This window comes from Eumetopias jubatus, unplaced genomic scaffold (assembly GCF_037043125.1).
Source record: "Eumetopias jubatus isolate StellerSeaLion01/CBP00866 unplaced genomic scaffold, mEumJub1_p1.0 scaffold_15, whole genome shotgun sequence".
Classification (NCBI taxonomy): domain Eukaryota; kingdom Metazoa; phylum Chordata; class Mammalia; order Carnivora; family Otariidae; genus Eumetopias; species Eumetopias jubatus.
In genome coordinates this window covers 70,048,869-70,065,663 of record NW_028274821.1, presented here as the reverse complement: position 1 = coordinate 70,065,663, position 16,795 = coordinate 70,048,869, and positions in this window count along the sequence as shown.

The following is a 16,795-nucleotide window of genomic DNA, read 5'->3' as shown; positions in this document are numbered from 1 at the left end:
TAGCTGGATGATACTGACCCAAGGTGTCCCAAGAGGCTGCTGCCAAGCTGGCTAGGCCTGTGGTGTCATCTGAAAGCTGGAAATTTGGTAGTGGACACACGGGGATTCATTTTACTATGCTTTTTACTTTTGTATATATTTGAAATTTTTTGTAATAAAAAGGTAAAATAAAATCTGAAGACACATAACATTTCTAAGTCAGGTCAGGGAGGAAGAAGAACCTATGGGGGGAAATTCCTCAAGGAATCCTCACAATACGTCTTTGAAGGAAGTTTTAATATCCCAGTTTGCAGATAAGGAAACTGAGGCTCATTGAGATGAGAAGGCTCTAGAGTTGGGATTTGTAGCCATGTCTGTTTGGCTCCAAGGTCAACATTTTCTCCACTATTACCACACTAACATATATAAATGCTATCTCTGCATCTAAGATCTTCAGGTTGCCCTGGATTCTGGGGACACATGAGGTTACATTAATGCCCACCCTCCCAGCCTTCATTGCCCCCACCTGAGGTCTCCCTCAGTTACCTGGGTAAATGACCTGAATTGAGCACATAATGTGTACCAGGTACTAACCCTTAATATCAACTCATCTTCACAATCCCTCTGATAGGTAGGTATTGTTACTCTCCTTTTCCAGAGAGGGGGTTGCCCCTTAGAGAGATGAAGTCACATCTCAAGTCACATAGCTAGACGAGGTGGAGTTCAGATTTGAATCTAGGGCTGTCGGATTCAAAATGATTGCTGTGTTTATAGAGCATTTAGAATGGTGACCTAATAACAGAAAAAAAAAAATCCACACTAGCAGTTGGATGGCCTGAGTGTCAGCCACTTTTTTTGTTGCTTACCAATGAGATCTTTCTCAGATTGCTTTCTCTCTCCCACCCTTAGTCTTCACATTATAGAAGAGAAGCTGTTCCCAATGTCCCTTAAGGTGGGGTTTTCAAACCATAGGTCAGACCCATGAGCAAGTAATCAAATCAAGAGGGTCACCACAAACATTTACAAAAAGAAAGAAAGGAGAAGAAAGAAAGAAAAAAAGAAAACAAAGAAAAAAACACATCAGAGTAAAGATGAGTTGTTTCATGAAGAGGCGTAAGCATGCACATGCACACACACAAACATATACAGGTGTGTCACACGTGCGTGCGTGTGTGTGTGTGTGTGTGTGTGTGTGTGTGTGTGTGTATGAATGCAATGGGTCATGATGTAACATCAATTTGCCCCTGTGGGTTGCAGTCAAGAGTTTGAAAGTTAGTGCTTTAATGCATGTTTCAGATGAGGGACTTTAGGCTGAGTTAGGTCTGACAATTTGTGAAAGCAAACCACTAGTTTCCTGGAGACTCTGTAGACCAACAGAAAAAGAACTTTAGAATCAGACAGCTTTGGATTTGAATCTTTGGATGTATGAATCTTTGGATTTGGATCTCTTCTACTTCTCAATGTATGCCCTTGGACAAGTCATTTCACCTTTTTGGGCTATGGTTTCATCATCCGTAAAATGCAATTAATAATGCCCATCTTATGGGATAATAATGAGGCTTAAATGAGAAAACAAACATTTAGCAAAGTTCATAATGCATTGTAATGCCCCAAAAATGTTAATTATAATAATTATTATTAATTTTAATATTTTTATTATGACCAGCATTATTTTCAAACTGCATTGAAATTATTTGTTTACATGTCTCTTCTGAGACTGGACTCACAAAAAAATCTAAGGTATTCTTTGTCATTGTATTTCCAAAACACATTTTATTCAATGCAAATTGATTATGTGGACAGCACCTCCAAAGTTAGAACTTTGACCAGAGGGTATAAAGACTATTCCATACACCTCCAACAAATTTATAGAAGACTTTCATTCAGTTAAGAGCTCTTCAAAAAGAGAATTCACTATCTTGAAAAGGAATGATGAAGACTAAGCACCATAAGGCATTTAATCATTACAAGGTGAGGCCACACACATTACTTTATTCAATCTCACCACCACACTGCAAGGGAAGTATTATTCTCATGCTCCATGCTACAGATGTGGAAACTAGAGTTCAAAGAGGTAAAATGATTTGTCTGTGCTATAGAACCACAACTTGACTTCGAGCTCTTATGTTCTTTCCCTTGCATCAGTGATTCTGAAAAATATTAGGCTGTATGCAAGAATAACCAGGGATCCATTGTGCAGGTGATTCTGACTCAGGGGGTCAGAAAAAGTCTACTCCTCTCACCCACTGGGTCTCAGAGATACCCACGCGCAAGCAAGGGCCTGGTTTTATAGCCTGGCAAACCCATGAGCACATTTGCAAAGGCTGTTCTCAGTTACAATGGGCATGTAGAGAGTTGGAATCTGGAAGACTCAGTTTCATTTTGCCTCTTGCCCAAGCCTTCGGCCCTAGTGCTGACAGTGGTAAGAGGAGCATCTTTGGATTGCCTGTCCTCTCTGGCCAACTGTGCACAGCCAGGAGTGGGGCCAGCCTCGATCCACACTACATCGTGGGGGTGCCAGAGCTCTGATGGGCTCTGGGAGAGTGAAGGTCTGTCCTCAGAGAAGCCACCCTCAACTCCTTCAGCCAAAGTTGGTGGCCCCAACCATGGCTCCCACAGTCTTCATATACAGAGTGGTATAATTGTTAGTTTACAAGCCTGCCTCCTAGAAAATAAAGGTGCAGGAGATGGCGAACAGAGGACTCACAACATATTCATCTTTCTATCCCCAGAACCCAGTCCCAGGCACTCAGCAGATACTCACTGAGTGTGTGAATGAATGAATGAATGAATGAACGAACGAACAAATACAGAGCAAACAGAACCATGACTTACTCTGACTACGATATGTAATAAAAGTTTCCTATATGCTTTTGTCTTTTTCTAATCATTAGGTTTGACCACCTCTAGAATTCAAAGGAGAAATCTTTTTTTTTTTTTTACCATGATAGAAACTTATTTTTCTTGGAATACTTTACAAACATAAAAAAGAACACTTCTCGGGAAGCTATAAATATGATGAACAATAAACTCTGTGGTTTGTGAGACATGAAACACCATGAACTGTTTTTGAAAAGATAATTTTACTGGAAACAATATATTTGGAAACAAATTTGCCATCCCAATCACCAAATCTTGGCCTGTTAATCCCCTAGGGGAATATGGGATATATGAGGCTTTGTGGTGCAACCAACAACCAGCACTTCACAGAGCGATTGCCCCAGGACAGATCCTGTGCACACAGCATCTAGTTCAGTGTCCTAATGGCACCCTCCCAGTCTCCCTCTGATGGAGGGGGCACATCCCCATCTGACAGCTGCAGTAACTGAGAGTCAGGAGTCACAGAGCTCCTAAGACATGGAGCTGGATTCAGACCCAGGTCCTTCTGAGTCTCCATCCCACGGATTTCATGTAATACCCAGATTTCTCTCAGTTCAGAGGTGTCATCATTAATCACTTTCAATTAACTCTACTTTTTAATAAAGATCAATGAAAATCCGGACCAAGACAACAACAACAACCTTCCCTCCTCAAAGAACTCTTAAGCTCTTTTTCAGTCTCCCTTGCCAAGTTATTTAATAGGAACCATGCTCTTTTGAGGAAAAGGCAAAGAATGCCATCCACTATGAGCTGCATAAAACACACAAAATACCCTGGTAACTGTTGCATCATTACCCTGAAGCCCTGAAGTCATGTGGACTTCTAGAAAAATCAGGCTGCAACAAAACATAAGTAAGGAATAAATGTTCATCAAATAAAGTTTGGAATGAAAGTGGAATAAAGAAAGTGCCCATAATTTACCACCCAGAGATTAAAGTATTTGAGTAACATTTCCTTGGAGATATATATGGAATCAGTGTGTACCATGTAATATGACATCATTTTGTTTTTCCATTTAACATTGAAGCAGACACATTTTTCCCATGCACTGAAGTAGTCTCCGTGGATTTTACTGGGTTCATAATACTCCTTCAAGGAAATACCCTTTAATTAATTATTCTTTTTTGTTGTTATTACATATTTAGGTTATATCTAGTTGTTAATTGCTCTACCCAATTCTGTAATGAACAACTTTGTAAATAAAGCTTTTTAAAAAATATCATGATTGCAACATTAGTAAACATGCCCAGAAATGGAATTACAAGTCTGTTAGGTGTGAATAGCACATCAACTGCCAAAAACACTCTCTGAGAGGTTGTGCCATGCTGTGCTTCATCACAGTGCATTTCCCTCCACTGCACCCGGGGCCACCTTCCCCGGGAGCAACCTGTGCAGGTGCACAGAGCCCCACACTCAGAAGGGCTCCCTGTTTGGTTTAATGTTCTATTGGCACCATCTTGGAATTATTAACATATGTTTGTAGGTATGTGTGATGGAACACAGGAACAGGCAGGTGAGCAGAGAGATCTGGGTAATGGGTGTGTCCACCTTTCCTTGTCTCCCATTCACATATAATGTTGGCCATGCCTCTTGAGGACAGCATTCCCATGGACCCCCACTTTGTGGAGTTCAGTGACGCTCAAAGCAAATGTAAAGTAAATGTGTTCCTTCTACAACTGAGTAAGCTGGGAGGACCAGGGCACTGATTGTAGTGAGATGCTTCTTATTAGAACCAGAACGTGCTTCCTGTGACCAACCAGTGCTACCATGTGTTTTAGCCAACCATTCAGTTCCCTTTCCCTTTCGTCCACCTCACCCCACAGTGAGCCAAGGGTAGAGAAGGTTGGTAGAATGTAGTGAATTTAAAAAGTTGAGTTTGTTTTGTGCAGCATTTACACCAGGAAAATGAAAAGTATACACATGTACAAACTATAGAATACAAATTTCCAATGTAACACAAATACAGAATATAATTCCAGTGATTCCACGTAGGAGTTTGCCTCCTCCTCCTAAGTTAATCCAGTCCCTGTGAGAGAGTCAGAGTAGGATTTTACTAGGTGCAATCTTCCTTCTTCCTCCTCCCCTCCCTTCCCCAACTACCTTCTGGCTCAACAGCCGGCTGATGGCATTTTGCACAATCTAATCAGGGACAGCCCGCCCAGGCCAAATTCTCCTGATAGTGCAGGATTAATAGCACTGTTGGCGTGGGGACTAGTGTTCGGGAAAAGGCAATGGGGCTAATATTTCTTTATTACCATGTACTTCATAATGTGCTTAGGTTCTTTATTTACTTGCTTGCTGGTAAATTTTTATAGCCTCGTTCTGCCAAATACTGCTCTCCTTTACGTTAGGTCCTCATTTCAGAGATACTTTTGAACTTTGGCCTGCAGTAAAGTCACTCTTGCTCTTATGAGTTGATCCTTCTTCGTAAAATTGCCACGTTTTCCTTCTAAAGACATTATTATAGCCAAGTTGCTTTACATATACGATAGCCAGTATGCAAAAATCCCCTCGGGCTGATAACCCACAGTTTGGAGAACAAACCTAACCTGGATGGCAGTTGTTTTCAAATGTAGTTGTGCATTAAAAGGGACTGAGGCACTTTGCAAAGTAGGAATACCTGGGTCTCACTCCCCATCATTCTGACTCAGTTGGTCTGGGGTACATGCTGGGCACTGAGAGACTTAAAAGCTTCCCCAAGGTGATTCTGTGTGCAGCTCTGGCTTTGAAACTGCTTAGAGCCACTGCTCTAAGATCCTATCTGTTTCAATTCAGAGGGAAGCCACACAGCCAGCTCAATGAGACCATCAGCCTCCGTATTAGCAGGATTCAGCAAATCATCACGGAGCCCTGTCTGACAGGCCTGATACTGGGCCCTTTGGGAATGGCAGAGTTGAATAAGACAGCCTCCCAGCCCGGAGGAACTTTCAGGATGGAGGACAAGTGAGAAAGTCAGCAAGCTAGCATCAAGAGCGTCAAGAGTGTCGAGAACTGAGATAGAACCAGGAGCTGATAGGATGTTGTACATGCACATTATCTCTGAAAGGGACTTCCCAGACACTGTGCCGATGGTGCATCAACAAGAAAAGCCAGAAGGGTCACAAAGCAGTCCACTACAGGGACAGGGACAATGTCTGGTTTGACTTTGTGTCCCAAACGACCAACACAATGCTGGCACCTAGTAGGTGGTCATCAATAAATGGTAGAAAGAATAGATGAATGGCCTAATTTGTAGCATAAGATGCTTTAAAGACCACAATTTAAAAGTTTGGAAAGCTATGTTTGAGCCAGATCATGCAGGCCTGGAAAGTTCTCGAGCTGTCAGTTCCATCACCTGAGCTGTTCAAGGGGAAATAAATCCTGCAGTAGTCACACGTGATGCTTTGGTTGGAGAATAAAGCTGAAGATGGTCTAGGAGGCAAGGGCCCAGGTGGAGGCTCATGAGGACCTGAACTAGGCCAGGGGAAGTGAGGATAAAGTGGTGAGTCATGCGGAAGGATTGTTCATGGATGTGCTTAGGACAGAAGCCTTACTTTTCTGCACCTCACCTCGATCCTCTCCTACCCTGACACCCAGAGAACCTCAAATGCTACCACTGTCACCCAATTGGACTCTTTCGGCAGGATGGACACAGAGATAAGCATCTGCTCCCTGGTCCTTCCCCATCGGCCCCCTCCACATTCCCCGAGCCCTTCTCTGGCAGGAATGGTAGGGGCCATTCTTTCTACTACAACATATAGCGAGAATCTCATCTTTAGAATTAGCCAGTAAAGATGTGGAAAGTCGCTCCACCTTCCTGGTTATCTGGGAGTACTAATTAAAATGACAGCAAGATTTCATTTTTCACTCATCAGACTGGCAAAAATTAAAGGACTAATATATCTAGTGCCAGTAAGGGAGAGGGAAAAGTGTGCTCTTAAATTCTGCTGGCAGAAATGTACATCAGTGGACTGTTTCGAAGGCAATTTGGCAGTACCTATAAAAATGTTAAATGTGCATTCTCTTTGATCAAGCGGTTTTCATTCTTGATTCTGACCCCAGGGAAATACTTTCACATGAGTACAAAGAGGTAAACACTGCATTTACTGGTCGCAATGAAATATTGGTTGCAGCATATCCCCCATTAGTAGGGAATGGTTAAAAAGACCATGGTGCATCCAAACTACGGCATCTGTAGAACCATCCAAAAAAATGTGGCTGGTTTGGGTATTCTGGCATAGAACATTTTATTCAGCAAAACAAACTGTTTATGAGACCAAAAAAAGCACCAAAATGTCTATATTATATGTCTACATAAATAACTTTATTAATAAAATCAAGGACTCGTACACATGAGGGAAAAGGGAAGCAAGCTAGCACTTTCACTCTGATAAGGTATTGATTGAGATTTCACAGTTAGAATGCAATCGTGTTATTGTGTAATTATAATAAATAAATATACAATAAAAGCCTGGGAAAGAAGGGGCTCTCCCTCACCATATCTCCTTTTTCCTTCCTCTAAGGATAACCTTGTGGGGTAAACAGAGTAAGATTACTGCCCCAACATTCTAAATGAGAAATCAGACAGGGTGAGAGGAGGAGAAACTTGTCTGGGGTAGCAGGATGGGCTAGGGACAAAGCCAGGATGAGAACCTAGGTCTTTTGACTCCGTTCCAGTGTTCTGAGGATTGCACTCCCTGCGGCATTCAGCTTCCACACCTTCACGCCACCTTGCCCAGGATCAAAGGGAGCCCTCGACCCATTCTTTCAAGAGAACCTCTGACTCTTACAGACTTACAAGTTTTCAAAAATTTTCTCCCCCTTTTCTGTTTTTATGGGGGCCAGACTCCTCTGAATCTCTACGTGAAACCTGCAGGTTCAGCGTTGCAAAGGACTTGTCTGATGTTCCATCCGATTTCCATCCAAATAAATCTCATTTTGCTGATGTCTGTAAAGTCTGACTTTATAGGAGAGAGCTCTCCTAGGACTCTGTCTTTAATAAAAGGGGAAAGAAGTGGAACCACTAATTTAGTTTCTTTAAAAGGCATGTATTTTCATGCACATTAAGTCCATCTGTTGGTGAAATGGATGCCTGTGTACAGTGTATAATTTGATAAAACCCAAAAGAACTCAGAGCTCCCAGTTGAAGCAGAAATAGAGAAAGTGGCTGGGAACCTGACTTAAGTGGATAAATCCACCAACCACTATTTTTAGAACTGAAAACTGATTTGAAAAAAAATACCCATCATGGAGAAAGATTAGTGTTCTTAGTATAAGAGACTCTCAGCACATTTGAACTGCTTTAGGGACCAAGACCAAAGGGCCCACTGTCTCTGCAGCTTGTTGATTGAAGATACCATTTTCACGGCACTGTGCAGGCTCTGAGCATCTCGCTTCCTGCTCTCACACTGTCTGATGGCCCCCCTCTGGTTGCAGAGAGCTTACAAGCTATCAGCCATGCCACCTTAGTTGTCAGTATGAAGTGTTTTAAAATTTGAAATGTTGACACCATCTAAATCTTGGCATTTTGCATTAAAACATCAGACATTGCACAGAAAAAAAAAATCAGAAATCAGGATTCTGATCTCTCTTGAAAAATCCGAAGATCTGACCATACTGGGTCCAAATTCCTTCAGAGCATTAACAGGCTGATGCTGAGCGGTGGAGGCATCGTGGACAGCATTCACCTCCAGGTTTGCACAGATCTGCCAATGCCTGCCTGGTCCCCACAGACACTTGAAGTTGCAACACTTGGTCTTGAAGATTAAAATCTAAACTTCTCAAAAGGACATTCAAAGTCCTACGGTATTGGCTTCTGGCCAACACCTCCATCTTCATTCTTTCCCTGCTTTTCACCTATTTATTTAGTCCACAAACCTTCACTGATGGCTAGCATAAACCAGTCTGCATGCTAGATGGTTCAGAAATGAATAAAATGTATGTATCAGACAGGGTCCCAGCAGATGGCATACATAAACCAGGACAACCCAAAAAGGAATGGTTGAATAGTAGGAGAACCACAAGGATAGTGCATTACCTTGAGACTAGAAGCGCGACGGTTAGTACATTTAGGTCAGAAGTGAAAATGTTGCTCAGCTGGAGAGATGCTATGACCTTCTGCTGGGAATGCGGCCAGCCCATGACAACCCTGCAGGGCAAGGGCTAGGAGAAGATCACCTGCCCTCACTCTCCTCTCTACCGCCAACCTCCGAGGGGATCCTCCACTGGCCAAAGCCAGAAGCAAAGGGCCAGGAGGCCTCTTGATGCAGTCCACAGAAGTCAGCTTCCCTGGACAGAGAAAGTGCGGAGTGGATATGAGATACAAACAGAAGCCACTGAGCCAAACCCATCTGGCCTTCAAGGAACTCACAGTCGAGTGAGGAGAAAGGCAAAATCAACAGACAATGGCAGTGTGGTAGGGGCCCTACTGTGTTAATGAGCATCCTGGCAGGCTACAGGAGTTCAGAGGAGAGAACAAGCCAGGCAGAGGCAGTCAGGAAGCCTCCCAGGAGACAGTGACCTCAAAGCTGAGATACAAGTGATAAAGAAGAAGGAGTTAGCCAGAGAGAGGTGAGGAGGGAGAGGCGGGCTGTCCCAAGAGAGGGAGCATCCCATTACTCAGGCTTCATGGGCATCATATGCTCAATCCCCTGGGTCTCTCAGTGTTCCCCCATGTCTCTTGCTCTTCTGCACTCATATGCTTGGGCACAGACCCTTTCCCTGCTGGAGGAGCTTCCCTCCAGCCTTTTTGGGAAGTTCTCTCACCCCCATCCTCTCCAAGCAATTACTCCTGAATGTACCCAGCAGAAATGTGAACATACATGCACCAAAAGACACACACTAGAATACTCACAACAACACTAAGCATAGTAACCACATGTGCATCAAACAGAGACTGGGTCCATGAGTTACGATATATTCACAAAGTAGAATACTATACAGTAATGAGAATGTGGGATCTACAATTATATGTAAAAATATGTAACAATATCACAAATATAATGTTGAGTGAAAGAAACCAAACACAAAAGAGTATATCCCATGAGATTCCACTGATTAAAAAGTTCAAAAGCAAGCAAAAGAAATCTATGGTGGTAGAATTCAGGATAGTAGTTACCCCTTAGGGGAGTGGTAGTTACTACAACGAAGCAAAGATACGGGGTCTGTGTTGCTAGTAACATCCTGTTTCATGAAGTGGGTGCTGGTTGCATGGCCTCTGAAAATTCATTAACCTGTACACTTACGATATGTATATTTCTCTTTATGTCATGCTTTAAGTCACTTTCTCCAGGAAGCCTTCCCAGATTATTGAATGACAAGGGCTTCATGTCCAAAGAGCTCAAAAAAACCCTTCCAAAAACCCATCCTGGATGTCTGAAAACCACTGAGGACAGAGCAACCCAGGACTGCACACCTCAATTTCCCTCGAGATCCTGGACAAATCCTGTCCAATCTCCTGGCCCCATCTACTGCTTTAAAATGATGCAGTGGAGCAGATGTGCTTCTAGTTTTTTCCAGTGGCTAAGGCGTTTGTTTATAGGTTAATGGATCATCCAGCTTCTTCTGAACTCCCTTGTCAATCCTAACAGCCTCTGGTCATAAAACAACTCTGAAATGGCTGTGACTCTTAGATGAGTGGCACCCAACTTTCTCATCAAGGAGGGACACTGTCACTAATTTTCTCCCATGAGCCCCACATAATGGAAGAAGATGCATTTTCTAAAAAAGATGTTTATTGTGTGATGATCCATTTGTTTTAATCAAGGTATTTATACACAGTAGCCAACCTGACCTAGTGATCAACATGAGGTAACCAGTATCCCTCCAGTGGGTTGGATAACTCCTACTCAAAGCAGAGTAATATGATCATTTTGTTCCCCCGCCTGCCCCAGGAAGATCCATAGCTGGGGCTCAATGTAGGATATCCGCTACTAATTTTATGACATAGAAATGCATTCGGGAGCCCTTATTTCTTTTTCTCAAGCCTCTCAAAATGGCACCCCTAGGCCAAGGCCACTGTATCAGTACCTTATGCCACATACCAATGAGACTCTAGGTTCTGTCTTCAGATATTTCCTGGTACTACTTTCCTAACTTCTTTTCAATAATGATCTCAGAATGAAATGGGCTTTTGTGATGTTACATAACCCAAGTGAAATGAAATAGGACTGTTTCAATAATACCAACACTGGTTGCCATTTATGCTGCCCCTCTTATCCATGCAGCTACTATCCTAGGCACCTTATATGGGTTTACTTGGGCTGTGCAGTCAGATAACATGGATTCAAATCCCACCTCTGCTCCTGATTGGCTCAGTGACCTAAATGAGTGGGCACTTAACCTCTCAGAGTCACCATTTCTTTACCTATAGAAGGAGACTCCTAACACAGTTAGGTCATTGAGTTACTGGGAGGACCAAATGCATATCATCCATGCAAGCAAATGGCCCAGTGCTTAGCACAGAGGAAGCACTCAAAACTGTTAGCTATTCATAGTAATTCTATTTTCTTCACAACAACTCTCTCAAGAAAGCATCAGTATCCCCATTTTGTAAAGAAAAAACTGAGGCTCAGAGACTTGCCTAAGATTACAGGGTGACTGAATGGGCAGATCTAGGATTTTCGACCCTAGTTGTACTTGACGCCAAATCCTCACCTCTTTCCCCTGGTCAGTCCTTCAGCCTCTGCAGGTTGTAGCTGGAAGCCTCATGGTTGCTTCTGTTCCTTTATAAAGGTAATCATTTTTAAGGGAAAGAACTTTTTTTTTTTTTTGCTTAATTACTTTTAAAAAGTAAAATATTAGGTAACACTTTTACTTGTGTCATAAAAACCTAATTCTACTCAAGTACATTTTTTTATGTTCCCATTCAAGTTTGTCAGCCCTTATTTCGTGATTGTTGCCAATCTTGTTTTAGGCATTAGCAAAAAGGTTCAAATAACCCTAGCCAAGCGACGTGACCTTGGGAGGCTCCTTGCCCTCTCAAGTGGGCCTCAGTTTCTCCTTATGTAGAACAGGGGAGTGGATGGAGGTTCTCCCAGTTCCTGCAACCTTGACACAGAAGCGTCCCTTCTGACATCACTTCAGGGCCCTCTCCACACGTGAGCAGCTGGGCTTCAAACGTTTGATTCCTGCCCTGTCTTCCTGAACTATGTCAGCAGAGGGAAAAAAAAAAAAAAAAAAAAGAATCTAACATCTGTTTTCACACCATGGCTGAGAATTCATTCCTAAAACATTTTTCATACTTGACCAGAAGGGCATTTCGTCACGAGTAACAGGATCCGTCCCTTGCTCTCTGGCCTCCTTTGCACTTTGCTGATAAGACAGTAATGAATGTGCTGATGTGCATTTCCAGGAATCAAAGCTTCTCCCTGGCCCAAGCCAGCACTACTGCCTTCTCAGGGGCAGGTGCCAGAGCCCAGTGCCCTCCCCAGGCGGGCCAGCCAAGTCACCGTCCTTGAGGCTCTCTTCCCTCCCCAACAGCACCTCCCATGGGACCTTGTAGGCAGGGGTTGGTCACTGGAGCAGCCCCAATCCAATATCATTCTCCCTGGCTTCCTGGGGCATGGGCCACACGGGGGAGGACCTCTCTGTTCCAGGCTCTTAGCACCCTCAGCTTTACACGCGAAGAATAAGAACACCTCCCTTCCGTGGTTAGGGCGATAACCCAGTGAGTCAAAGTGTGTAAAAACACCTTGTGAGTGCACCATCTGTGAAGAAACGCACAAAGTGCTGTATGAGTGTAGCAACAATGATGGTATTTAATGAGAATTTGACCCTGAGACACACTGGATGAAGCAGCTTTATCTGTGTGGTTCTCAGTTGCATGTGGAACTCTACACTTAAATAGAGACCACTTCAAAGAGAGCCTATAAATCAAAATACATATTCTTTGAGGGATACATGGTGTATTTGTCCTTTTTCTAAATGCAGAACCGCAAATGCAAAAGAGCAGCTGTGATTTCTTCAAGACAAAAGTCTTGGTGATTCAGAGCGTGTCTTTGCTCATCTTGTTTATCTTCTAAAAGCCACCCTTCCTCTGAGGCCTACTGGGGTGTTTGGTAGATGGCCCGTGGCACGGGGAGCCAGGCACTGGGTCCATCACAGCTGGAACACTGATTCTCTGTGAGCTTTTAACAGGTTTCTTCTCTTATTTGGACCACAGTTTTCATACCCATGAAATGGGTGGGGAGACGGTGGGGAACTGTGGCTGTAGGGATATTTCTCCAAGGGCAGGCACAACAATGATCCCTGTGGGGAATGACTTCAGGAGTCACAGGCCTAATAGAAAGCAGTTGAATGAAAAAGGTAATGGCTTTTCAACTCTCCTTTTATCTTACACATCAAAGAGAAATCCTCATGTCAGTGCTTGTATGACAACGGCTCTGCACACTTGCTCCTTTCCTCCTTAACTGAGCACAGATCTCAGGACTGGGCTTCGGCAGGTGCAAATAGCTAGAATTTAAACTCCTTATTTTGTCAACACTGGGCCTGTGTCTTGGTTAACTTCTACTTCAGCAAGCAACTTTGTTTTTGTTTTCATTTATTGCAGTGATATAAAGTTTCCTTTGCAAATATATTCATTTTATTTTTAAGAGGTGAATTACTTAGAGACACCTGGGTGGCACAGTCAGTTAAGCATCAGACTCTTGGTTTTGGCTCAGGTCGTGATCTCAGGGTCGTGGGATCAAGCCTCACATCAGGCTCCACGTCCAGTGGGGAGTCTGCTTAAGATTCTCTCTCCCTTTCCCTCTGCCCCTCCCCCCATTCTCGCTCTCTCTCTCTCTCAAATAAATAAATAAATCTTTTAAAAAACAGTAAATTATTGAAAAGGTGTAGCGGATGTTATAGGAAGCACATAGCTATGGCAACAACCATGGCCCTACCACCCCAGTTAGGGAACTCTGGGAGCTGGTGTCTGAGGTTACTTCCCTCACTCATGTGAATGGCTCGGTCATGGGATGTTCTCACTGTGGTGCATTTTTCTGGCTCCCTGGGTGCTGACTCTGGGTCAGGGGTAGAGAGGACCAGGTGGCTGGGGAATTTTGTTCTGCCATAGGCAGAAGAATAGGCCCACCCTCCAGGAATAATCCTACTTAGAGCCAGGGGAGGCCTCTGACTGTGGTTTCAGCTGTATTCAGAAGAAATTGCCATAGTCATGAGTTCTGGATGGTGTAAGAGTTTGCAACTTGCTAGAATGCATATCAGTTCAGGAATTCTCACCACACACCTCTCATTTAAATATTATTTCTTTCATTGTACAGGTGAAGAAGCAGGCTCGAAAACTAAAATGACTTGAAAAGTCACACATCTAGAAAGAGATAGAATGAGGACTTTATTTTTTTTTAAGATTTATTTATTTTAGAGAGGGAGAGAGATCAGGGGGAGGGTGGTAGAGGGAGAGGAAGAGAGAAGCAGACTCCCCACTGAGCACAGAACCCAATGCGGGGCTTGACACAGGGCTTCATGGCGGGGGGGCGGGGGGGGCTCGATTCCACAACCCCAAAATCATGACCTGAGCCGAAATCAAGAGTCGGACGCCTAACCGACTGCACCACCCAGTCGCCCCTTGAATAAGGACTTTAAATCTGCATCTTTTGTCACCAAAGTTCATGCTTTTTCAACTACAAATGGTGCTAAAGTAGGTTTAGAAAGAAACCAGGAAGATGAACAGGTATTTTGTGGCTATAATATCCCATTCTGTGAATATACTATGTAAACAGCTTCCTACTTTGGAATAGTTTATATCCAATAGATGAACAGCCCTTGCGTCTAAACCTTTGTGTACATCTATGTTTATACAATAAATTTCTAGAGAAACAAAACAAAATGGGATGGAGTCCCGTGCCAGGCTCCATGCTCAGTGAGGAATCTGCTTGTCCCTCTCCCCCTCCCGCTCTGCTCGCCCCCCTCTCTCTCTCTCTCTCAAATAAATCAAGTCTTTAAAAAAAAGAAATTAATCTTTCCAATTACTGTTTTTCGAAAGACAGGTATGATTTCCTCCTAAGGCTTTACAGTTTTCTTCTTATAGGCTAGGGGTATATTCTTTTATACACATGGAGGAATGTTACCTTGGGTTGTCACAGAGGTGGTCGAGCTTCTGCATGTCTGTTTCTCAAGGATAGGACTGCTATTCCAGATTTCAAGTTATATTACAAAGCAGCAGTAATCAAAACAGTATGGTACTGGCATAAAAAGAGACACACAAATCAATGGAATAGAACGAAAAACCCAGAAATAAATCCACAGTTATATGGTCAATTAATCTTAGACAAAGGAAGAAGGACTATACAATGAGAAAGAGATAGTCTTTTCAACAAATGGTGTTGGGAACACTGGGCAGCTACTTGCAAAAGAATGAATCTGGACCTACTTTCTTACACTATACACACACACACACACACACACACACAGAAAACTCAAAATGGATTAATGACCTAAATGTGAGACGTGAAACAACAAAAATCCTTGAAGAGAACACAGGAAGTAATCTCTTTGACATCAACTGTGGCAACGTTTTTCTAGATATGTCTCCTGAGGCAAGGGAAATAAAAGCAAAAATAAACTATTGGGACTACATCAAAATAAAGTTTCTGCACAGCAAAGGAAACAATCAACAAAACTAAAAGGCAACCTCCTGAATGGGAGAAGATATTTGCAAATGACATATCCAATAAAGGGTTAATATCCAAAATATATAAAGAACTTATACAACTCAACACCCAAAAAACAATCCAATTAAAAATTGGGCAGAAGACATGAACAGACATTTCTATAAAGAAGACATCCAGATGGCCAACAGACACATGAAAAGATGCTCAACATCACTCATCATCAAGGAAGTGCAAATCGAAACTACAATAAGGTATCTCACACCTGTCAGAATGGCTAAAATCAAAAACATAAGAAACAACAACTGTTGGTGAGGATATGGAGCAAAAGGAACCCTCCTGCACCATTGGTGGGAATGCAAACTGGTGCAGCCCTTGTGGAAACAGTATGGAGTTGCCTCAAGAAGTTAAAAATAGAATTATCCTACTATCCAGTAATCAATCACACTACTGGGTATTTATCCCCCCCCCCAAAAAAAAACACTAAACTAAATCAAAGGGACACATGCACCCCCATGTTTATTACAGCATTAATTACAATAGCCATGATATGGAAGCAGCCCATGTCCATCCATAGATGAATGGATAAAGAAGATGTGTGTGTGTGTGTGTGTGTGTGTGTGTGTGTGTGTGTGTGTGTGTGTGTAATGGAATATTATTCAGCCATAAAAAAGAATGAAATCCTGTCATTTGCAACAACACGGATGGAGCTAGAGAGTATAATACTAAGCAAAAGAAGTCAGTGAGAGAAAGACAAATACCATTGATCTCACTCATATGTGGAATTTAAGAAACAAACCAAATGAGCAAAGGAAAAAAAAAGAGAGAGAGAGGCGAACTAAGAAACAGACTTAACTATAGAGAACAAACTGATGGTAACCAAAAGGGGGGGGGGTGGATGGGAGAAACAGGGGGTGGGCATTAAAGAGTATACTTATAATGATAAAAAAAAGATAAATACCTAAAATTCTAATTGCTGTGTCAAAAACCATATATACATCTTTAAGGCTCTTGACACATATTGACAAGTATTGCCAAAATGCTCTTCAGAAACGTTTGCACCAATCAATTCACGTGACCCCAGCATGAATGAGAATGCCCATTCTCTCACATGTCCCCTAATTCTGAGTATTTTAATTAAATTCCTTAAAATAGGAAAGAAATGGCACTCTAGTGTTTTAATTAGCATTCCTTTGATTATCAGTGAAGTTAAACACCTTTCCATTTGCTCACTGACCATTTGGATTTATATGTGGAAACTTTATGGCCAAGTTCATTGCTTTTCAATATGTTATACCTTCAGGATTCAGGATAAGGAAAAGGTTTCCAGAAAGTCTCTGGGTCCCAAT